The 20,008-nt window shown below is 42.4% G+C and overlaps 1 protein-coding gene across 1 annotated transcript in view; it reads right to left on the reverse strand.

Annotated features, from left to right (window-relative positions):
- Positions 1-20,008, reverse strand: part of LOC147751414 (uncharacterized) — a 609,436-nt gene that overhangs the window by 307,397 nt on the left and 282,031 nt on the right. The window lies entirely within an intron of this gene.

Here is a 20,008-nt window from a genome sequence, read left to right on the forward strand (position 1 = left end):
GAACTGCCTGCAGCCCACTGGGGAATTAGTATATGGACTTCCAGTCCCAGCATGCAATCTGAAGTTTTACTCACCTGAGTTGAATTGATTGTTAAACAAAAAGGGTGATCGCTGGAAACCATTTTTGCTGGCAGTTTGTTTGTGTGCAGCAGTGAAACCTATGAATAAGTGTGGAATACTCGAAACGCCTCAGGTTACTGCAGACGCTGGATGTACCTGACTCTTCCTTGTCCTGTTGAAACGCCAACCAGTGAGTGCGCCCTGCTTTGTGGGTAACCTGTGGAACTTGATTTGTAAAGCCGACCCGGCCGGGGGCGCACCGCCGCGAAGCAGGCGGCTCTGTCGCTGGAGTTGTTTTCAGCGGTTCAGAACTTACAGGCGTATGGTTTATTTTGGAAGGGTGTGTCCTGGCGCATCCATGATTGACATTATTTACACAAGAACTGCCTGCAGCCCACTGGGGAATTAGTATATGGACTTCCAGGCCCAGCATGCATTCTGAAGTTTTACTCACCTGAGTTGGATTGATTGTTAAATAAAAAGGGTGATCGCTGGAAACCATTTTTGCTGGCAGTTTGTTTGTGTGCAGCAGTGAAACATATGATTAAGGGTGGAATACTCGAAACGTGTCAGGTTACTACAGACGCTGGATGTACCTGACTCTTCCTTGACCTGATGAAACGCCAACCAGTGAGTGCCCCCTGCTTTGTGGGTAACCTGTGGAACTTGATTTGTACAGCCGACCCGGCCGGAGGGTGCACCGCCGCGAAGCAGGCGGCTCTGTCGCTGGAGTTGTTTCAGCGGTTCAGAACTTACAGGCGTATGGTTTATTTTGGAAGGGTGTGTCCTGGCGCATCCGTGGTTGACATTATTTACACAAGAACTGCCTGCAGCCCACTGGGGAATTAGTATATGGACTTCCAGTCCCAGCATGCTATCTGAAGTTTTACTCAGCTGAGTTGGATTGATTGTTAAATAAAAAGGGTGATCGCCGGAAACCATTTTTGCTGGCAGTTTGTGTGCAACAGTGAAACCTATGATTAAGGGTGGAATACTCGAAACGTGTCAGGTTACTGCAGACGCTGGATGTACCTGACTCTTCCTTGTCCTGATGAAACGCCAACCAGTGAGTGTGCCCTGCTTTCTGGGTAACCTGTGGAACTTGATTTGTACGGCCGACCCGGCCGGGGGTGCACCGCCGCGAAGCATGCGGCTCTGTCGCTGGAGCTGTTTTCAGCGGTTCAGAACTTACAGGCGTATGGTTTATTTTGGAAGGGTGTGTCCTGGTGCATCCGTGATTGACTTTATTTACACAAGAACGGCCTGCAGCCCACTGGGGAATTAATATATGGACTTCCAGTCCCAGCATGCAATCTGAAGTTTTACTCACCTGAGTTGGATTGATTGTTAAATAAAAAGGGTGATCGCTGGAAACCATTATTGCTTGCAGTTTGTTTGTGTGCAGCAGTGAAACCTATGATTAAGGGTGGAATACTCGAAACGCGTCAGGTTACTGCAGACGCTGGATGTACCTGACTCTTCCTTGTCCTGATGAAACGCCAACCAGTGAGTGCGCCCTGCTTTGTGGGTAACCTGTGGAACTTGATTTGTAAGGCCGACCCGGCCGGGGGGGGCACCGCCACGAAGCAGGCGGCTCTGTCGCTGGAGTTGTTTTAAGCGGTTCAGAACTTACAGGCGTATGGTTTATTTTCGAAGGGTGTGTCCTGGCGCATCCTTGATTGACATTATTTACACAAGAACTGCCTGCAGCCCACTGGGGAATTAGTATATGGACTTCCAGTCCCAGCATGCAATCTGAAGTTTTACTCACCTGAGTTGGATTGAATGTTAAATATAAAAAGGGTGATCGCTGGAAACCATTTTTCTGGCAGTTTGTTTGTGTGCAGCAGTGAAACCTATGATTAAGGGTGGAATACTCGAAACGCCTCAGGTTACTGCAGACGCTGGATGTACCTGACTCTTCCTTGTCCTGATGAAACGCCAACCAGTGAGTGCGCCCTGCTTTGTGGGTAACCTGTGGAACTTGATTTGTACGGCCGACCCGGCCTGGGGGCGCACCGCCGCAAAGCAGGCGGCTCTGTCGCTGGAGTTGTTTTCAGCGGTTCAGAACTTACAGGCGTATGGTTTATTTTCGAAGGGTGTGTCCTGGCGCATCCGTGATTGACATTATTTACACAAGAACTGCCTGCAGTCCACTGGGGAATTAGTATATGGACTTCCAGTCCCAGCATGCAATCTGAAGTTTTACTCACCTGAGTTGGATTGATTGTTAAATAAAAAGGGTGATCGCTGGAAACCATTTTTGCTGGCAGTTTGTTTGTGTGCAGCAGTGAAACCTATGATTGAGGGTGGAATACTTGAAACGCGTCAGGTTACTGCAGACGCTGGATGTACCTGACTCTTCCTTGTCTTGATGAAACGCCAACCAGTGAGTGCGCCCTGCTTTGTGGGTAACCTGTGGAACTTGATATATATATATATATCTATATATATATTCACTGAAAAAACCATAGGTTATAGACCATATATAGTTAGGGATTAGCATTTAAAAAACCTTATTTTACTCGCACAAAACCATTGAAATTCCATATATAGTTAGATGCACTAACTATATATCGCGGACCCGTAATCCACTGCTAATGATGTCACATATTACATCATTCATGACATGGTCAGTGACATCACTGATGACATCACTGATGACATCTCAAATGACATCACTAATGACATCACTGATGACAACACCCAGTGACTGTATGTTTCTGTAAAGTTAAAATATGTCTTACATATTGAAGAATGAGTGGATGTATAAGTGTCTGGATGAAGGATTTAGTAGGTGCATGACTGACTGTATGAGAGAATGATTAAATGTGTCTCACTGAGTGCATGGGTTAGTGATTAAAGTGTCTTAATTTGGCAATCATTATTTATGTTCTTCTGTAAACTGCTCAATATTTAAATCAGTAGCTATATCAGCAACTATATGGGTTATTGAATGGTTGCCCAAGTATTTGTATGGGAGACTGAGTATGTGTGTGGGTGGCTGGGAGGTGTATAACTCTGTGCATAGATGTGTGAGCAGTTGATTCCCTAGGTGTATGGGTTCAAAAGTGCATGTAGAAACAGCTGTATGGACAGTTGACTGTGTGCATGAGTATATTGGTGAGTGAATGGATATCTCAGTTCTACATGTCAAAGTAAGTACATATGTAAAACACACTCCATGTGAGAGTTGACATATATAAATAACTGAACATAAGAGCCAGTGAATGTGAGAGTGGCTGTATGAATCATTGTGAACTTGTATCAAGGATTGTATAAGAGAGTAAATATGTGTTAGTATATGTTTGAATAAGTAAGGTGTGTATAACTGTATAGTTGAGGAAATGGAGGTGTGATTGATTCTTTGCATGACTGACTAGGTGTGTGGGTAACTCCATGGATGTGTGACAGTCTGTGAGTGCCTGTTTACACTGAGTGTATCTAAGGTTATATTAGAGTCTGAAGATGTATTATCACATAAATGATATCATCAGCGATGTAATCAGTAATGTCAAATGAGATGTCAGTGATGTCATCAGTGATGTCATTTGAGATGTCATCAGTGATGTCACTGACCATGTCATGAATGATGTAATATGTGACATCATTAGCAGTGGATTGCGGGTCCGCGATATATAGTTAGTGCATCTAACTATATATGGAATCTCAATGGTTTTGTGCGAGTAAAATAAGGTTTTTTAAATGCTAATCCCTAACTATATATGGTCTATAACCTATGGTTTTTTCAGTGAATTTTCAAGGTTTTGTAAATGCAAATTCCTAACTATATATGGTCTATAACCTATGGTTTTTTCTGTGAATTTCATTGGTTTTTTAAAAGCTAATATCTATAGCTGTAAAATATATTCTTTATTAAGTGACGTATCACGTAGCACGTGAGACGCCTCATGATGCATCGCATAACCGTGACGTATTGTCTCTGCAGCGCAAACCAAACCCAAAACGTAAGCGCGCCATTACACGCTTAAAGATATATATAATATTTTTTTAACCTTAATTAGACAAAATCCACACGTGCACATATCACAAACGTTCAAAAAACACAATATGTCGGACTCCCGTTACGCTGCCGGTTAGCTGCCCGGTTAACGTACCAGGAAGCACCTTTACCGCGAAAAATCACAATTTTTTTTTCACCCCCCAGGGAACTTTAATAGCCCCCTCATCAATCCTAGGGGTTCAGGAGGGGTTTGCCTTACCCCTTTCATTCATTTACACCTTTTTTTTTTCCACCTCTTGTCTCTCGATCCCACAGAGAGACAAGATGGCGGCCGCTCCAGACTGTTTACAATGATAACAGCCAATCAGCTTCTCCTCAGACTCCCGTTACACTGCCGGTTAGCTGTCCGGTTAGCTGCCCGGTTCGCGTACCAAGACGCGTCTCTACGGCGAAAAAATCGGATTTTTTTTTTTTTTTTTTGGGCTCAGCGTGGCTCTATAATATCCCCTCATCAATCCTAGGGGGTCAGAAGGGGTCTACCTTGCCCCTTTCCTTCATTTCCCCCTTTGTTTTGGCCTCCTCTTGTCTCTCGATCCTACCGAGAGACAAGATGGCGGCCGCTCCGGACTGTTTACAATGTTGACAGCCAATCAGCTACTCGTCAGACTCTCGTTACACTGCCGGTTAGCTTCCCGGTTAGCTGCCCGGTTAGCTGCCCGGTTCGCGTACCAAGACGCGTCTCTACGGCGAAAAAATCGGATTTTTTTTTTTTTTGGGGCCCAGCGTGGCTCTATAATATCCCCTCATCAATCCTAGGGGGTCAGAAGGGGTCTACCTTGCCCCCTTTCCTTCATTTCCCCCTTTGTTTTGGCCTCCTCTTGTCTCTCGATCCTACCGAGAGACAAGATGGCGGCCGCACCGGACTGTTTAGAATGTTGACAGACAGCGGAGAGCCAATCAGCTTCGCTTCGCAAAGTTCCGATAAGCGAAAAGTACGCGAACCGGAGCGCTGCCCGGAGCGCTGTTACAGATATATATCTTGATTTAAACGTTAATTTCTCAAAATCCACTGAAGCACATATATTGAGACCTAGCAAAGGCACATCGGGCTAACAGTCCCTACAATTTTGCCAAGTTTCGTGGAAATCCATTCAGCCGTTCGGGCTAAAAGTGAGTCCAACCGCCCTATGGAAATTAACATGGGAAAAACGCGTTTTGGGAGCCCCTTTTTTCTCGGCCCCCCCTTGATGAACCCCCCTCAAATTTCCAGGAGCTGCTCAGAAACAAAATGTGCCATTTTCCTGAACATTTCAGCCAATTCCGTCCACAAACGCCAAAGTTATTAGGCATAGAATTTTCAAAAATCCCATAGGGAAAAAATCCTAACTATATATACCTACTGGCGACCGCCAGTAGGTATATATATATAAATATATATATATATATATATATATATATATATATATATATATATATATATATATATATATATATATATATATATATATATATATATATATATATATATATATGTCATCCAATCCTTCGTTTCTTGATGCGGCGTTGACACCGTGGGATTCTTAACAAAGAGGAATTATTTTACTCTCTCAACGAAAATGGCTTTATGCGTTTCGGCCGGAAACCCGCCTTGTTCACAACAACTTCACAGTGGGTGCTACGGGAATATATACAAGGTTTTTGGAGCTTACTAGTGACGTACATCGGTTGCTATGGTACCCCTCCTCATTTTGATTGACATAGAAGAGGTATGTTGCATTCAGTCAAAAATTCATTGCATGACAGGTAGTCTTTCTTTCAAATTAAATACAGCATTTGATAAGACAGCTATTCATGTAAACCGTATCTACATAATTAATTATGTTTGATTTAAGGACATTTTATAAAGATCTTATTTAAAAACATACTTTACAATTAATGCTGTTGATAATATATCCTCTATATGATATATCTATGTTTCCATAGGGATGCAACAATGATAAACATACACGCAACCCCTACGTTATGTGCAAAGAAAAATTATTTTAAAGTGTGAAACTTGAAAAATAAAATAAAAAAATAGAATGAAATAAAACAGTACTGAATTACATTATTAGCTTCATGTCAAAAACATGCATCAATTTCCATAGACCATTTGTCGCCAATATTACATTGTGTGTTCTGCCCCAGTGGGCTTTTAACCGACTATGGACTATTAGTATCCGCTCATTCCTATCGGTAATGAATTATCCCATCCAATAGCTCTCTATGCCTGATATTGGATCTTTCAGTACTGTGGCTAATATATTTCCTATGTGTAAATTAGTTATAGTGTGAATTGCCCAATGCGCTCCAAATAGTGAAATATCATATTGTGAAAATTAAGTTAAATCAAATTATTGGTGCTATTGTACTTGTTCAAGCACCCTTACCACGAAGTTTTCAGAGGAGTGAGATTGACAGCTTTGCATGGAGCAAAAAAATTGGTGATATTACATATACAGGACCTATCTCTAAGTGTTAGATTATAAATACACACTCAATGCTTCGTCAGAATTTAAGCCATTAGGAGTCTTGGTTTGTAGCATGATGATAAATCTCGACTCCAATCTTCTAAGTGCTAGGAGTCTATTGCCTCCTCTTATATTCTTGCTGACACTGTCGATGACAAAATATTGCAGGTCTTCTATCTCCCTCCATGAAAAGCATTAATGTGGTGTGCCACGGGTAGCTTTGGTCACCGTTTGCATCCGCTCTTAAGTGCTGTAAGATCCTTACATGCACTGGATGCAATGTACTACCAACATAACGCTTTTTACATGTACATTGTAAAACATAGATGGCATAGTCTGTTTTACAATTGAAGATCCCTCTTATTTCTAATGGTGTCTTCCTACGTGGGAGCTGCACTTTGCTGGTATTTATTCCATGTTAGAAAAAAAGGAACTCCTGTGAGGGGTTCAGAGACCTAGTTTATGTGTATGGTAACTGCTAAATTTTAACAGTGTTTGCCAAAAATGAGAAAGAAAAATTTCTTTCTATAGTCCCCTTACTCACCGGGGTTTCCCCACGGTGACATCCTTCATCATTGGGGCTTCCCAGTTCTCTACGAAAAGGGGCGTGCTGCGACTAGGCGGACTACGCAGGAGCACTGTTATAGTGACGGGCTATGTGTGGTGCAAAGTGTGGTGATGGTGGAGTGGGTGTGTGATTAAAAATACTGTGCTAGTGGGCCTCAACAATTTATTCTGCTCCTAGTTTGGTATACTAAAAAGGGGTGACACTGTTTTCTGGCCTTAAGTTAGGGCTAGATCAGTGTTCAGTGGTCGACATGTTTCAAGCTCCCCCAAGCTTTTCATCAGGACCATACAGGGTCCAGCCCTGTATATTCCACTCCTATATTTAAATAAATAAATGAATTTATCTCAATATAATGTCTTTTCGCTGCTAATTAATAAACATGCGTATTTTATACATACGATTTAGTATCTTATTGTTGCATATGTAAAGGTCGGGTGAGGATCGAATAGGTAATACCGAGCGGGTTTCCCAATAGGAACAATGTTTCCACGAGGTGATCCTGCCCTCGCCTGAGACCATGAAGTGCAAATTAGCACCTTTACATATGCAACAATAAGATACTAAATCGTATGTATGCAATACGCATGTTTATTAATTAGCAGCGTAAAGACATTATATTGAGATAAATTCATTTATTTATTTAAATATAGGAGTGGAATATACAGGGCTGGACCCTGTATGGTCCTGATGAAAAGCTTGGGGAAGCTTGAAACATGTCGACCACTGAACACTGATCTAGCCCTAACTTAAGGCCAGATAACAGTGTCACCCCTTTTTAGTATACCAAACTAGGAGCAGAATAAATTGTTGAGGCCCACTAGCACGGTATTTTTAATCACACACCCACTCCACCATCACCACACTTTGCACCACACATAGCCCGTCACTATAACAGTGCTCCTGCGTAGTCCGCCTAGTTGCAGCACGCCCCTTTTCGTAGAGAACTGGGAAGCCCCAATGATGAAGCATGTCACCGTGGGGAAACCCCGGTGAGTGAGGGGACTATAGAAAGAAATTTTTCTTTCTTATTTTTGGCAAACACTGTTAAAATTTAGCAGTTACCATACACATAAACTAGGTCTCTGAAACCCTTCCAGGAGTTCCTTTTTTTCTGATATAGACTGGAGGCCGACCTAGTTTAGTTTACCCCCCTTCTCCCCCCTTCTCTCTAGTTATTTATTCCATGTTGACATGCTTTGCACTTAGTGCACTAGAAAAATCCCTTTTTGCTTCGAAGCCAGTTGATATTACTAACTTGGCTCGGGATGTTGGATACTAGTTCCTGCTTCATCGACTTGGCCCTTCGGTATGTTATCTGCGGCAACTTGGCACATGATGTTCCTAGTGTGGGATCACTGCGTACTACGGGCCAGTGCCTATACAAAATTCTGCGTACTTGTGTGTGATAGGCATTGTATCCTGTAATGATTCGTGGTGTCTCGATTTTTTTACTAGATGGACCAGGGGTTGTGTCTTTGAATAAAAGACTATCTCTACTCTTAGTCATGCTCTTAGTCTCTGCAGTTTCAAGAGTCTTCTCAGAGTAGCCTCACAAGCGCAATCTTTTGAACAACTGTTCTTTGGATGTTTCAAAGCTTTCTTGTGTGCTACAATTGCGCTTCATTCTGAGGCACTCAGCATAGGGGATACTGGTGATCAGGCTGGGAGGGTGAAAACTCCCGGCATGCAAGATAGTATTGCCGGAAGTAGGTTTTCGATGGGTCCTCGTTTGAATCTTATTGTCGGAAACAAATAGTTCCAAGTCTAAGAAAACAATCGAGGTATTGCTTGTGTTACATGTGAACTTTAAGTTCAAAGAGTTCTCATTCAGTTCTTCAGCAAATTCCCTTGCACTTTCCTCACTGCCTTTCCATATTAAAAAAATGTTGTCTATGTAACGACTATATTGCATCACATTTGTTAACATTTGCGTGCTAAAATCTGCCATGAGTACTTGCTCCTCCCACCAGCCCATATGCAATTTAGCATAACTGGGGGCGAAGCAAGTACCCATGGCAGTCCCCTGTATTTGCCTGTAGAGAAGTTTATTGAACATGAACGTGTTACTTTCGAGACACCACTCTATCATTTGTAGTAGCATGGCAGTGTGCTGATATAGTTCAATGTTCCTGGTGTCTAGATAGTGTTTGATGGCACGCAAACCTTCACGATGTCGAATACTGGTGTACAAACTCTGTACATCCAAAGTTACAAAGACAAAATCTGACTGCCAATTGACATCATAATTTTTTGCTAAAAAATCCCCACTGTCGTTGATGTAAGAAGGCAATTTTCTGTACGTAGGGTTGCAAAAAGTAATCAATGAACTTGCTGGTATTTTCAAAAAGTCCCCCAATTGCCGATATTATGGGCCTTCCTGGGGGGACAAAGTTCATTTTTGTGGATTTTAGGGATGAGATAGAGATGTGGTGTCACTGGGTAATTGTTCTTTAAATAATCAAATTCATACGTAGTGATCAACCCTGCGGACCTCCAATTGTATAAACTTTGATGGTATCTTTCTTTATATATATATATATATATATATATATATATATATATATATATATATATATATATATATATATATATATATATATATATATATTATATATATATATATATATATATATAAAATATATATATATATTTTTTTTTCAACAATTGAAGCATACATGTTTGCTCCCCATGAATGCCTTATAAATATATAAATATGTAAATAGTGGTACCATACATTCTCTGGTTACTAGCCCATACAGGGCTTCAAAGGAAGAACTGTAAATGAACTGTTCTAGTGCTGTGTAGATTATACTTGTAAATATTTGTATAGGACTTATAGGGCTCTATAATGTAATATACTATATTAGTAAAAAATATCTGCACAGATGTTTGTGATATGAATTAGGGGATACACCCCCACACAACAAATGGGTAGGAACCCAAACGGACTAAATTTATTTGTAAATACATGGTACCTAATATGATATACCAAAAGTGTGCACTATATGGTAATAATATTTGTTGTTGTCAAACACTTTTAATTTTGCACTTAGCACTTTATCTGTCGTCAATGTTGAACAATGTGAAAACCTTTGTATTAACATACTACAAGATGGCCGCCAGGAAAAATGTAATTGACCGTCATCTATTTTGATGACATGAAGGAGGGCGGATAGTTTAAAATGGCGAGAAAGTTTGCACAATACTGACACTGACGAAGCCTGTGAGCAAAGCGCGTCTGTCGGGGGTGTAGGGTGTTTGGAAATAAATTGACTTTTTGATCACAACATCGGAGTGCTTGCCGTTTTTCTAAACGCAATAGTTTGGAAGTGCGTTGCGATATATATATATATATATATATATATATATATATATATATATATATATATATATATATATATATATATATATATATATATATATATATATATATATATATATATATATATTCTGTTAACTTTTTGTACTTCTTTCTGTCTATATATCTATATATATATGTGTGTGTATGTATATATATATATGTATTTATGTGTGTATATATATATATATATATATCTATATATATACACACACATATATATGCGCATTCGATTCTCTCACTCAAGGATGATGACGCCTCATGTAGCTGCTCAAATTACTTTATTTCAGCCCCATTGAACGTGTTTCGGCTGCCCAGCTGCCTTGCTCACCGATAACAGAAGTAATGGGAGCAACCATTTGTAAATAATGCGTGATTGTTACGCGTCACGTGCAAAACTGCAAAACAGAAAAAATTTAAAACAGACTCGTAGTTTATTTCACATTTTCCAAAGCAATGAGTGGTTTGTTAAAAAATAATAATTACCACAATTCATGACATTTGTACGATTCACTACGGCAGGATGTATTTTGAGCATCTTTACATTTGAAACAAGGAAAAGCCAAGTTATAGCAAAAATCCAAAATAATAAAATTCAATTATGAAATTTGTTATTATGTATACACATTCAGACCCTCTTTTGATTTTGATAATCAGCATACAAGAATACTGCCCAAGTGGGCAAACTATGCCTATCATGATCCTCAATCAAGCCCCAGTGGGCTTTTACTTAACCTCATCCATTTCTCAAGATACCAGTTCATCACCCCTGCCAGCATGAATATACTCTATACATCTACACTAAGATATATTGCCTACTACTAATATGTCTGTTACGTGAATTATGTGATTTAAAACCTTCTATAATACTTTAAAAACCTCATTTTGTTTATATTTCGCGATTTCATGGGCAAAATTGTTCCATTACATAAATGATTTATCTACAAGTGCATATATAGATCCTCTTCTACATTAAGGCCTTCCGGTTGCTTGGTGTTTAATTCAATAATATAGTGGGATTCTAATGTCGGAAGCTTTTTTTCTCTATTCCCACCACAAACATCTCTTGCCACTGAATCAACCACATAATATGAAATTCCTTGCACATCTTTACCATGGAACCTCTCAAAATGGCGAGTTATAGGATATGTGCGATTACCATTTTGTATTGCCCTTAAATACTGTAAAACTCGTTTATGCATTTCTAGGATTATGATGTGTTTATTGCTCCAAGAGACGTTACTACTTGTAAGACCTCAGTTGTTTTGATTTCAACTCAGTGGCAAAAACTATGAAAAGCCCAACAAAGGGTTTGTATGAAAGGTACTCACTTTTGTTTCTACTAATATTAATTTATCAGTTCACCAAATAGAAATTGCCTGTGATTGGATACTTCTCAGTTGTATTAATTTGCCAGACATAATAATTTTTGAATTTCTTCTCCAGTCTTAATCAACATCTATTGCCCAAATAATTGCAAAGAGTTATAGAAATATAGGCTGACAAAATTAAACAAATCTTGAAAAATTAAAGGCACAACTTTCCGAGTACTTTTTTTATTCTAGAGGGAGATACAATCTTAGGACTGATCAAAATTACTTGGATCAGAAACCAGCTAACAGCTTTGAAACACACTCAGTGAGCAATGCGGTTTGCTCTAGAACATATATCAGATCAAAGGCTGTGAAATGAGTTTGGCATTTGCCTCAAAGGGTTGCCGATTATTCTTCTATTGACCATTCAGCTCATGAATCATTTGCAAACAGTGATTTTAATGCCCATATAGATTACAGTTTTGTTCCTATTGAACATTGTTACAGTCAAAGCATTTAGTTACTCTGCTCTGGGAGTAGTGAATACTTCCCTCTAAGTTTGTTGCTCTGATGCCCAGATTTATCTGCTTATTGGTGAATATATTTTATCCCTAATGTCTCTGAATTAAGGTCAGCTAGAGTACTGTAGAGTTAATAAAGGTCTTTCAGTCATTGAACTCAGGTCCTTGTTTGCTAGAGTCTAGGGATCAGTTCTTGAAAGCTATTGCTCATTGATCCACTGAAATGTCAGCTTTCTTTAGTTATGAACAACCCTCAATGACAAATTTGTTTAGAACCCCAAATCACCAAATTAATATTCTTGCTTTGAGAAAGAGTTTTGGTCAGTGTGAGGGAATTTTCACTCTTTCCAGAGGAATGTTAGATTCAATAACACTCTCATTCTATTGTCTAAGCCAGAAGGTAAAATTCTTCACCCGCCTCGACGGAGACAGGCTCAGTATTAACGATGAGGACCTCCTCGGCCTGGAAAGCAGGCTTTTCACACTCTAAGCTTGTTCCCGCCATCATCGACGACTTCATTGAGACCTCGTCCAGCATCACCTGCAACGATGACTCCTCCTTGGACTCAGCTTTCTACCTTACCTCCTTTAAACTCTAGCTTCTCCAGGACTTATTCGAAGAATTTCTTCTAAGTCAGAAATTTCTATGGTTGGATTTAATTCATTTCTGTGTAATTTTAATTAGTACAATTTTCTCTATTTTTCTAATTGGTGTGGGATTTTTGTGTTTTTTTTTACTTTATTACTGTTTGTTTTCATAAATACTTTACACAGTGCTCTTTAAGTTGAGCCTGACTGCTTTTGGGCCAAGTTAGCAGAGGGTTAAGCACAGGTTAATTTAGTGACTTTTGTAATTCACCATGACAAGGATTATGGTTATTGCTTGGGTAGAGTTTTCACCTCACTCAATCAATTCCTTACAATGCCTGAATGATATTTTAATAATGTTCTGAGATGGCCCAGAAGAATTGCGGCCCCTTTCCTTTATTTGTTGTAGGCATAGTCTTACCGTAGGGCCTCCCCTCCAAGTATTTTGCATGGTGGTCATTTTCTACTATTAGGTAGTTATATCCTTGTTGCAACCTCAAACTGCAATACTGTGTATGGCTTAAACAGGATGTTACCATAGTAATATATAGAACTAAATCAGTTAGCCATTATTCTTATAACACAGCACAGAGGAAGTTGTTGCTTCTCCGTGCCTTCTCTTATATTTCCCCAGTCACCAGAAAACCAAGTAAAGTGCTGCACGTTTGCATCCACCACCACAGACCCTAAGAAGGCAATGAATTTGCAGATGTCAAACGAAAATCTAGCACAGGCTCACCACCACCTATGAGTCTCCACATACTAAGGCAAATCGGGCAGAACCAGGTAATACTGTAGTATCTCTCTCATACTCTACCCTGGATCCTGGGTGTCTGTAGAGATCCCTGGAAGCAACAGACCTCTGCTATGGTCTGCGGCAACTTTAAGTTACAGAACCACTTGTGAGCATGATGCCCGCATCTGGACCAGCCTCAATGACATAGAAAGTATAGGAGAATGGTAATGGAAGCCCAAAAGCAGGAGGCATATGTTGTCATTATGCCATGTAAGGCATATGGCCTTAGGGCGGTCTCCTCCCCAAACATTTTGCTTGTTTTGCCTCACTTTTTATTAATCTGTTTTTGTTGCCCTTAGGGCTCTGGCCACTGTACCACTGCTAACAACTGCTAAAGTGCATGTGCTCACTCCCCTAAAACATGGTAATATTGGTGTATCTACAACTGGCATATTTAATTTACTTACAGGTCCCTAGTGAAGTACGCTACGTGTGCCCAGGACTTGTCAATTAAATGCTACTAGTGGTCCTCCAGCACTGATTGTGCCACCAAATTAAATAGCCCTTCAAACATCTTGCAGACCGGCTACTGCAGAGCCTGTGAGTGCAGTTCACTGACATGTCTACTTGGCATTTAAAAACCTTGCCTAGCCTTAAACTCCCCTTTTTTAAATAAACATAGGTCGCCATTAAGGGAGGGTCTGGGTAGCCCATAGGACAGGGTGCTGTGTAATTTATAGGCAGGACATATACTTTTTGGTTTTACATGTACTAGTAGTAAAAAAACACCCACATTCGTTTTTTCACTACAGTGAGACCTACCCCTCTCATAGGTTGACATTGGGGGTTCCTTAATGCATGTGTTAAGTGTAATTCTGATTGAAAAGGAGTAGTACAGTCATGTTTGGCACCTACGCACTTGTCATGATAAATCCTCTTTAATAGTAACGTTGGATTTATGATTACATCTTTAAAAAATACCACATTTAGAAAGCTGGCATTTTCTGCTCTAAAGCACTGTGTGCCTCTGCCTGTCTCCAATACCTGTCTGGGGTGAGTGACAGCTGGTCTTTGGGGGCTTTTCCTTGTAGACAGTTACACACAAAGGGAGCTGAGGTGTTCCAGATGGACCATTCACATCCTGATGGGCCATTAACATCTTGATGGGTCATCCTGGGCAGGATGTGAGGAAGCAGCTAATACATGCACCTAAAAGGGGTGAGCTTCTCCCCACACAAAGAGCTGCATACCCTGTGTAGTGTGTATTGAGGTAGGGCGGAAAAGAGAGGACCTGTGTGCACTTCAGAGTCCCTCTTTGAAGTCTCCCCAACTTCAAAGGCACCACTGGGTATAAGAACTTGACTTCTATGGATACTCTACCAGAAAGAAGAACTGCTGTCCTGCTGAAAGACTGCCTCTCTGAAGGACTGCTCCTCTGGAAGAGTTGCTTTTCTGCTTTGCTGACCTGCCTGCTGACCTCTCTGCCCTGGTGGAGAGGACTTGACCTACATCACTGGAATCCAATGGGACTCCACGGACTTGTCTGCTTGCCTCCTGTTCTGCAGTCTCAGGGACATCAAAGACTCTCTGCATCTCTCCAAACAGCACCTGTAATCTGACATCTGTTAGTCCTACCCTGCCAAGTGGTACCAATCTAGTCCTGGTCCTTTGGAAGAGGTTTTCATGTGCTGCAGCACTAAAATGCATGCAGTGTCGACTTTGCACCAGTCGGAACCGGCCTTTTCCCATCTACCCTGAATCGTCACCTACAATCCTACAGATCAACGCCCACGCATTGCCTTTGACACCCCTCGCATTCTGCTCCTCGACATCAATGCCACCTCCATGAAAGTACTGTTTGAAGTGGGATCTGCGTGGCTCCTGTATATGACCTGCGCTCCATCACAGTCAGCCTGACTTTTCCGATTTGACAAGGTCCAGCGCAATCTGATAGTCCCAGTTTGCTTTATGTTTCTAAGCACTATGGGCCCGATGTAGGTGGCCCATTACCGGTCGGTAAACCCAAAATTCGGTAAATTTCAGGCTTACCGACCGGTATTGAGCCATTTCTGATGTAGGGGATGATTTGGTAAATACCGAATCGGTATTTACCGATTCGGTATTTACCGAATCATTATTTACTGATTCGGTATTTACCGAATCGGTAAATGGCATGTAGGAAGCACTTTTAAGAGTGCTTATGTGCTGTAAGGATTCGTTATTTACCACCAACTATTAGTTGGTGGTAAATACCGAATACCTTTGAAAATGCAAATATGTGCATTTTCAACAGTGCCATGTGGCAGACATACATGCCCTTATGGCATGTATGTGTGCCATATGTGCACACAAGCACTATTCAGGGGTGCAACAGGGTGTCAATGTGACACCCTGCCACCCTTGAATGTTTCCCTATTTTACCGAATCGGTAAATCATCACAGTTTTGGCATCAAGATGGTATTCTATGGGTGGCACATCGGTATTCCCATGCAACCACCAATGGGTTTTGATGCAAATCCCTGTCTATTAACATCTGCAGTCACAGATTTGCTCCAAAAAAGTATGCCTCCTCTTAGTAGATATGGTGCTGTTTTCTTTCTCTGTTTAATGGAATGCAGCACAGCAACTATTGCTACGGTGCTGCACTACGTTGCATTAAAAATTTGTAAATTTCCAACCAAGTGTTAACAAAGTGGTTAGAGTCAGGGAGGAGGCAAAGGTTGGCAGGATGTTTGTTTATTTATAATTCCCTAGAGTTCAATCTGCCAAGAAAGAACAGAAAGGCATACTACTGCACGGCTTCTGCCCCTCTACAGATGATCCATCCCATCAGCTTGACATGCATGGTGCAGTGGAGCCAAACACGGCATAAAATTAAAAACAAGTAACTAGGATATTTTCATCTCTGTGTAAGTGATATTGTAGACTACTTGAGCTTCACTCTTGTTGTTTATTCTATCACTCAGAGCTAGGGGTATTAAAATATGCACTCGACTGGTAAAGTCATAAAAGTGATCCTTGGTGAAGTTGAATGAAGCTTTCCAACATTGTAGGATATCACCCAGGGAGACGTCTTGGTACCCACAAACAATGTTGATTTCCTGCTGCAGGCTGCCTATGAGTCTGCAACTCTTCTAACTGCATCAGGTGACTGGATGGACAGCAGCATGTAGTGCTATTAGGGGCCAGGAAAATGTGGGGGTTTGCAGAGGCTTTTGGTGCTCCTAAAATAGGAGAGCTTAGAGGAAGGGAACAGGGGGGAGGAATGGATCGGTATAGGGGTGGTGTTGGACTTGGCCCTTTTTGCAGGGTCATCCCTAAACCTTTTGCCTTCCTCCTAGTTTTTTTCCAACATGGTGTTGTCGGTTTTAGCACTCTGGACACTTTAGCACTGTTTAGCAGTGCAAAGTGCATGTACTCTCTGCCCTCCATTGGCTAACATTGAGAACCTCCCCCCCTTATGGGATAGCTCCTAAAGGGAACAAAATAAGTGAGTCATGTTTGGTATGTGTGGAATGGAAATAATAAATGCTGCACAATGGTGTTCTCAGATTTATTTTCACTATTTTAGGAATGCAACTGTTAGAAGTTGGTATTTTTGTGTGCCGCCTGCCTGATGTGTATTGCATGTCTGGTTCTAGACGTGACCGGGGATGGTGAGGTGTGGGTGGCTCAAGGGAGGGCAGGGTGAGTCAGTGTCAGGCTGAATAGGAGACCTGCAATAGAAGTAGTGGGCGGAGAAGTCCCTTGTCCCTGAATAGGTCTATGCCTGCCCTGTACAATTCTGGCTCTGGCCACCTGTGGTGTGTTTGATTGCCAAGCCCCAGTTCACAAAGGAAGGGGGTGAACCAGGTAAACTAAGTGCTCTACACTTCCCAAAGACCAGTTGGGACTGGTTTCCCCAAAGACCCTTCTAGAAGCTCCTGCCCCTCTTTAGTAGCAGGGCAGAAGGGTGTATGAATACAGAGGCTGTGACCCCATGAGTAGTGTGCTTGTGCTGACTTGGGGGGACACTCTGCCAGGAAGAACCGCCGCAGGACCCAGCTGCTGACTCCTGAGGGTCCCTGCGTGCTGGCTGGCCTGGGTCCAGCACAGCCCCTCTACAAATTTGGGGACACTACTGGACTTGGAGGAGACTATGCTGGAGTAAAGGCTGCTGAGCCAGGAGGATTGCCACCTTGCTAGGTTTGACTGCTTTTAGGAACTGCTACTTTGTTGGGCTGAGCTGCCCTACTGCCTGCTGATCTTTACCCAGCCTGTGCCCGTTTCCTAGCACCTCGTGAGTGCTATATTTTGATTCCCCCAAGAAGGAGAGTGAATCTTGCAGCGCTGTGCTGCCAGCGTGCTGTGAGGGAATCCTGGTGTGTGGGATTCCCCCTACGTGTGGTCAAGAAGAGCGGGTGCCCAACTCGCATTTTGCAGCTCTTTCGCTGGTGCCCACCCCGCATTTCTGCTTCTCTCACTAGCGGGAGCCCAACCCGCATTGTCTGCATTTTTATAAAAAGAAAGCAGGAGCCCACCCCACGTTTTTTGCATATTTTATTAGTGGGAGCCCACCCACATTTTTTGCCTTCGAGCGGGTGCCCGCCCTGCGTTTTCTGCATGTTTTATTAGCGGAAGCCCAACCCACAAAGGTCTTTCATACCAGTGTGAGCCTACACAGTATTGCCGCCGAAACCTCCAGGGAATCACCCCGGCGGCCCAGGAGCACCAAAAGCGGAAGACAGATGCCCGCGCCTGACTGTGGGTGGGGCGAGAAGAGGAAGCTGTGGCCGGTGGACGGGCGGGGCTCCCATGCATTGGAGAGAGCCCTGCGTGTAGCAGAGGTGTGGCAGCTGTGGTGGCAAGAGCCCAAGAAGGCATCCAGAGAGGTCTTGGCAGAGCAGTGGACTGTCAAGGCACATACTGGTGCCTGTCCCCTGTTGGAAGGAGTCCAGTGTCCAGGGGAGGCGGCACGAGAAGAGTCCCAGTGATTGGGAGCTCTGAGGAATATCAATGTTTCCGGAAGCGACAGCAGAAGGGCCCATGTTTGGTTGTTGTCACAGCTGCCCCGGTTGACAGTGGGCAGCTGCAACGTTTTGGCAATACTGTCGTGGGAGACCCAGAGTGGGACTCTGGGGGGCATTTTTGAACTTCAGTATCCCAAAGGGGGACTCCAACATGCCAGCGTTCTTGTGGGCTACTCAGCTGCGCCGCAGTTGCTGGCCGCTGCAGCGTTCTGGGGCACCTTTAATTGGAGTCGCGGAGGGGGATCCACTGCCACAGTACTGGTTTTACTGTACACAGCTGCGCTGCAGGAGCGGGCAGCTGCAACGTTGTGGGCAACATTTTTAATTTGAGAGTCCCAGAGTAGGGGCACCCCAGGTGCCATAGTGCCACATGCTAATTTGCACAGCTGTACCGCCAGTTAGCAACAGCTGGAACGTTGAACAAACTTTTCTTTGAGGGTCTTAGAGTGAGGCCCCCCCTGCGCAGTGGCGTCAAAGGCTAACCTGCAACGGTGGGGGCATTTACAATGTGTGCAGCTTTTCCCAAAGGTTAGCATTGTTGATTTTATGCCTAAGTATGGTTTGTGTATAATGCATTCATGCTGATGTTCTGGACAATGTGTTTTTATGCCCTATGAGACGCTAGGATTATGCCTAATGCTAACGTGCATGCCTAATATCATGTTATGGTGTTTTAGGTTCATGCCTGACCAAAATGTGATTTATGCCTATTGTGGTATAGTGCTAGGTTCTTCCTTTTACCCGTAGCTACTGGCTGTTATTACTGGTTGGTTGCATTTACTGTTTATGCTTGGTTCTGGCAGCGACCCGATTAGCACTGCCTTGTCCCCTGTAAATAATGACCTGGTGCCAGTTGGCACAGTGTATACATCTGTGATGGTGATTCTAATTTGTTTTACATAATACAAAGTCTATTTTATATAACCTTGTGTGGAGTCTCTTTTGTAGTGTGCCTAGTGTGTGGCCGGGTGTGATTGTATGTTGCGCAAACGCTTTACACATTGCCTCTGGGATAAGCCTGACTGCTCGTGCCAAGCTACCAAGGGAGTGAGCAGGGGTTATCTTCAGTGTGTAACTCCCTTGCCATGACTGGAAATGGGGGTTTCTGCCTGGCTTTGGCGCATGCCCTGGCCTACCGGAATCCCCATTTCTAACAGGTGGGGCAAGAGATTTTGTAGTAGTTTCACGTTTTTTTTAAAACTTGGTGAGCTACACATTTTAACAGGCTTCTGAACTTTAAAAAAATGCAAAGTTGCAAGTTCACAAACTGCGATTTTATTCTCCCCTACCTCTATTAAAAACTTTTGTTGATAGCTACCCAGCTATAATGTTATGTATTTCCTTTAGTAATCAGCTATGATAAATGTCCTCGATCATGTT

Source organism: Lissotriton vulgaris, chromosome 1_1 (assembly GCF_964263255.1).
Source record: "Lissotriton vulgaris chromosome 1_1, aLisVul1.2, whole genome shotgun sequence".
NCBI classification, from domain to species: domain Eukaryota; kingdom Metazoa; phylum Chordata; class Amphibia; order Caudata; family Salamandridae; genus Lissotriton; species Lissotriton vulgaris.